Source organism: Centruroides sculpturatus, unplaced genomic scaffold, assembly GCF_000671375.1.
Source record: "Centruroides sculpturatus isolate CEXI.00-Female unplaced genomic scaffold, Cexi_2.0 scaffold1705, whole genome shotgun sequence".
Lineage (NCBI taxonomy): Eukaryota > Metazoa > Arthropoda > Arachnida > Scorpiones > Buthidae > Centruroides > Centruroides sculpturatus.
Window position 1 is genome coordinate 62864 of NW_019385875.1, and position 6196 is coordinate 69059.

Here is a 6196-nt window from a genome sequence, read left to right on the forward strand (position 1 = left end):
TATTTTCTATGTCTACTTTTTCTCGTTCTCGCGCTTCTTTTATGATTTTCTTATTAAAAAAATTATTTTTTATTTGTATTTTTATTCGTATTTTTATAATTAATAATAAAAATTTGAAAGTCTTGATAATCTCAATGCATGTCCCCGCTTCTATGAACATATAAAACTACAAGATCTACAATTTAAAAAGCTATAATAACTAAATATTTGTATTCAACGTGTTGCTTTTCTTTCAAACTCGTATTTTCTAATCAAAATTTATCTGACATTTTATTTTTCGGAAAATCTTCTGAATTCCTTCTGCGCCATTCTTAAGCTATTTTTGAATCTACGTTTTCAAAATTATATTTTTACGCGAAAAACATTTAATTTCTACTTTACAATTTAAAATTGTATTTTCTATACTTGTACTCCTTACATTTTAGATTCAGTTTTGAATCATTTCTTTCATTTTTTTTTGTATAAAATATTTACATTAACAAACGTAGTTATCATTGATGATAAGCAGATCTATCAATTGAATACCAGTATTTTAATTTTCATATGAATTTTTTATCTTTTATTTATGGTTAAGAGTTTAAAGTCATTTCCATTTATCAAGCCTTTTATCATTTAAGACAAATGTAAAAGAATAACACACACCTAACGCAGAATTTGCAATAACAATTGCAATAGTTTTTAACTAAACAATTTACTAATTATTGTTTAAAGTTTATTATTGACTAATATAAACAACTAAACAATTTGAAGTTAACTTTTTATATCCCAAGAAACCATTATTATTATTATTATTATTTTGTTTTTTGTCTTTCCGCCAACGAGCTAGAATATACTTTATAGAATGGCTGTAGAGACGCCATGTTTAAAGAAAATTGAATACACGTCCACCATTTTTCTTTTAGTCAAGGGCCGCGCCATTTGTATTGTGTGAAGATAACGAGCTAGAATATTCTAACTCGTGTAAAATTGTGCAAAGAAAAAAAAATTTTAGTCCTTAATTGAGATGGTGTGAGTCAAAATGACCATACTTACTTTTCTTTTTAAAATTTTGAAAGTAAATAACAAGACATTTCTTTCTTTAACCATTTATGTAAACGTTTCCAAATAATACAAAAATATTCTGTACCAATAAGTTAATACATTATGTGCAAATCTCGTTAACTGCATTTCTAAACATTCGATAATAATTAAAAATATAAAAACTTATAAGCGAAGGTTTCCTCTAAAAGTGAGACTAGTGGTATCTATCACGTCTTTTCTAATTATTCGCAATTAAGAGAAACCAAGATTAAACAGTTCACTTTATTTCGCCTATTTAAATTAACAATGCATTTCAGATTAGTAATTTTCCAATCCCCCTTCAGCCACCAAGAGCTCTGTATCTAAGATCACAGCCACTCTATATAGTATATTCTAACTCGTTGCTTTCCGCCCTGTGGGCACTAAGAGGACTCTCCTTTTAAAGCAAGCCGATTATGGGTTCGACTAAGATCATAATTGGCGGCGTATCTTAACAGACCACCCCTCAGAAAACTATGGGAGTTTTTCACGTGTCTGGATAGCGATCCTGGGTCCCCAGAGAAGTGGGCTGCAATGGTCATCCGGCCGTCAAATATAAAAGACAGATAAAATTTACATAAAACATTGAATAAAAATTTTGTTTCTAAATTGTTATATCTAGAGTTTCTTCATATTTCAGAGAGCTATTACAGTTTACGCGTTTTACTGCATTCCAGCTTTGTTCAGGGATGGCGATGCTCGGAAAGCATCACCATCCCTGAGATATATTGAACAAAATACTTAATAAAATGTCAACAATTTAAATTTTCAATTATATTTTGATCAGAAAAGACATTATATTTTATTTTATTTGCACTTATTTCTATTGCCAAAAGTGAAAACATTCCATCGTTTCGGCTGGAAGACTTATTTCACTTCCAGCCGAATTTATTAAACCGTTTTTTTTAATAATTTAATTTCATTAATGGAATTTTAATTTGTTTTTGACAATGAACTTGATTTGTTTGAGGCGATTTTTAAAAGAAAACTCATTTCTAAAGCAAATATTATATTCTACAAGCTTTGAGTAGATTATAGTGAGTCCTGACCAAAAAATGAGACCCTACAGAAGTGTAATTACTTTTAAATCTAAGGCTTTAGTGATGCATACTATTTCTTTAGGCACCCCTGTATTGCAATGTGGCACCTTCTGTGGGGTTTGCAAAACTTTCCTAATGCTCTGCGTATATAAAATAATGAATACATTTTTAAATAAAATTCGAATCTTGGGATCGAATTTTTCGAGGACGATCTGCCCCTGTAATATGACGGGCTCCGTCCATTACCACTTGGCTAGGCAATTGTGAACCTGACTCAACCAATGATGGATATCAAAAAATGCCCTTTTAATGCCCACAGAGCAAAAGATCCCCAAAAGCCATCTGTACAGTATCTGTTTATTTTATTTTGTTATTATAGTATTGAAGTTCTTATTTGAAACATCATTATCATGTAATAAATCATGTTTTCCATATCATAATGGCTGATCTTTTTCATCCATATCTTATTTTAAAATTATAACAATATTATTTTAATTTTAACCAATAAAGTCAACAAAACAAATTGCCATTATAACAATTAAAATGTTTTATTGAACGTTCTCAATTAAAGAATTCTAAACAATGACTTGGTAAGTTTCGCTCCTTTGTAAGGTTAAAAATCTAAAATGGACGATTATACTCTCAACAAATTATTTACTAAAAAGCAACACATGAAAAATTCAGATAAAAACACAGGGAAAAAGATTCAAGAATGGTTTCGTCACACTTTCAATCCAGTTTCATCAGCTTCTATTTTACAAAAATTAAATCGTGCTCATGTAAATCATAGAAGTTCGCACTCTGTAGATAAGGCGATGGAATCTCTTAAACGTTTTGAATCCTCCACTTTAACTCGAACAAATGAAAAACGGAGCGAAATGAGAAGAGATAAAGAAGAACGTCAGAGAGTGCAAGAATATACAAGAAGAAAAGTGAATCGAAAAAATCCTCAACAAGAAGAATATGAAACCGAGCAACACCAATACGGTTCGAAGAGTACTAATGTTCAAAAACCTATGGTTATTGATTTTCATTCCAGTCGAAATTCCACAGAATACAATTCAGGATCAATTTCCGATATGGTTTATGATCAGTTGCTTATAGAACGCGAATTAGTGCCAAATATAGAGTTAGTTTCTGAGAATGTTCAGATTGGATCACCAAAGAAAGATGCTGAAAGCAAATCAGGTAAGAAACATGAAATTTGGATTAAGGCATTCAATAGAAGCCAAAACATTGAGAAGAAGAGCAAATATATGCTAGAACAGGCTCAAAGAAGAAACGCTACTTACCGAAAATCGTTGAGAGTATTTATGACAAAAATGATGCACGATTTCTTGGCTTCGCTGATTCAAACTTGGTGGAAAACTCTTCTAAAGAATCAAATGGATCCGAAGTCTATCAAATCACTAGCTTTTGGTCACATGATTCGTACAAGAGTTACCTTTCTGCTTAAAGACTTTCTAGAGAAACTGGCAATCATAATTATACAGAAATGGCAGAAGAGATGCATTATACAAAAACAAGAAATAAAATATCATAAGGAGCTGCAGTTACTACAAAAGGAAGAAACAGCTCATGCTTTGTGGATATCGGCATATAAAACAACGGAATCTATTGAAACATTTTTGTTGATGATGAAGAAAAAAGTTATTGCAGGAGACAAAAAATTTAAATTCAAGTTGCTGAATTACATCAATGAAATTAAGTTGAACTTTATTGCGCTTACAATTCAAACATGGTGGAAAGTCTCTAATGAGTCGTATCAAATGAATTTCATACCTGGTTCCTATGCAGAAAGTTTCGTTTTTGGAGTTTTGATAAAAAATAGATTAAGAAATTTGTTTAAAGATGCTGAAGAAACTTACTCTGTAGTTATTCTGCATAATTGGTGGAGTAATATTAAAGAAGGCAGAAAGATGGATATGCATGACAAAATCAGACATAATGCTGCTAAAATAATACAGACATCTTGGCAACAACAAAATACACATGTTGAATCTCTAGCAAGTGCACCGAGTGAAATGATGCGCGATTCAACAAAAGTCGAAGAGAGTGACTTGTTTCACACGGTAATAGCAGATTGGACTGTAAAAAATCATGAGAAATCTCAAAAGGAAAGCAAAAGAATTAAAATGGAAAATGAAATTCCTAAAATATTGCTTACAGAAGAAGAATATCCATTAGAATCTCCTATTACAAATGTTAGATCTCAGAGTTTAGAAGTAGTAAAACTATTGAAATCAGTAGAAGAAGACACAAGGAATGAAACGATGGCAGCAAACTTCGAATTGTGGAAAATAGCAGTTATTTTGATAGAATATTTAGATGAATTATTTAGACTTTTAAAACAAAACTCCGAATTTATTTATGATGGGAAATTAGCCTGGAATTGTATTAATGCATTGAGAAAAGAAGTGACAATTGTAATGTTACAAACAAGATGGAAGATTAAAAGTACTCAAACATTTATGAATTCTCATATTGAGGATGGGATGAGACGTCTCTTCATTCAAAAATTGCTGAATACAATTGTGAGTGACATGGGTAGAACAGTTTCGGTGATGATTGCGCAGAGAAGTGCTCGTAGAAAATTGAATGCGAAACGCAAATTTCAGAAATTACAATATGATAATAGTCCCAAATCTAATCTATATTTAGCTGGAGATTTCACGTCAACAAAATGGAAAACAGAAGATATGACCGCTTGCAAACAAGTTATCGTAGCAAGGAATTTGAGAACAGTGTTGATGGAAGCGTGGTGCATAAATTCGCTCTTACAAAATCACTTCAACAGCACGATGAATGTTACAAATCACTGTTACCAACTGCGAATTAGCTTGAAATCCCTGTCCACCTTGATACGAAATAAATTTTTAGCTCTAAATATACAAATATGGTGGAATAACAAGCAATTGAAATCATCCTCAGTGGGAAAATTGGCAAAAGTGCAAGAAGCAAAAATGTTTTTTTACGAATCTTTAATTAGAAGAAAGATAAACGCTTTACTAAATGATTTAGAAAAGAATATTGCCATTAAAATTATACAGATTTGGTTTAAATCCGTGAAGTTTACTGAAGAAGATCGCGGAAAATTAATCGAAGTTCTGAGCGGTAATAAGAAAATATGGACTCAAATGTGTAACCTAATACTTCTTCACGCGGAAGGTATTGCTATGACTGCGAAATATTCTCGCGGAAGAATATAATTGCTATAAATACGCAGGAAATCATTTAAAATTACACAAATTTTCAATTAATATAAAAAAAACACAAAATTCTATATCCAAATCTAGTTTTTTATTTTGGNATGTTATTCAGTTGTATATAATGACTTGGCAATGAATTATGGGTAGGAATTATTAGTTTGTGTGTACGTAGTCAACGCCACCTAGAGGAGCATTTGGAAATTGTAACCGGTGTTACCGGTAACACCGGTTACAATTTCCAAACGTTCCCCCAGGAGTAAAGCCTTCAAATGACGTAGCAGCACGCGGCCGATGCTGTTGTGGATTCTTTGTAAATGATATTGTTCCTTTGTTTGTTTTTTAAAACAATTTCCAGAAAAATAAATAGTTCAACTGTGCCAACTGCATTAACATTAATTTTATTTCACTTCTACATATCAAAGATGACACAGATAAATACAGTAGACCCCCCTATAATGCAGTAGATACATTCCGCTTTATAAGAATTTTGCATTGCAGGAATCCTTAAATACATGAGCCAATCACAGCCCAACACGTGTGAAGTTTACGAAGTACGGCTGTTTGAAAGGTTTTCTTCCATAAAATTAATCGATTCTAGACTAATTCAACTCAATATTTCCAAAACACGTATAATTTTTTGGGAATAATCCATATAAACTATGCTATAAACAAAAAATTGTAGGATTACTTACCGAGTGTGCACCGTTCGACGTTGCCATTGCTTAAGCTTGTTTTCGTCGCAGAGCAGCGCACCAAACGGCGGCCGCAATTTCTGATAAGTTATTTTTCTGCGAAAAATTTGTTGAACTTTGGAGACATCATTAATATAAATAATTTTTATGGCCGTTGAATAAGAAATGTTTCTTTCACAAGAAATGTATAAAATTA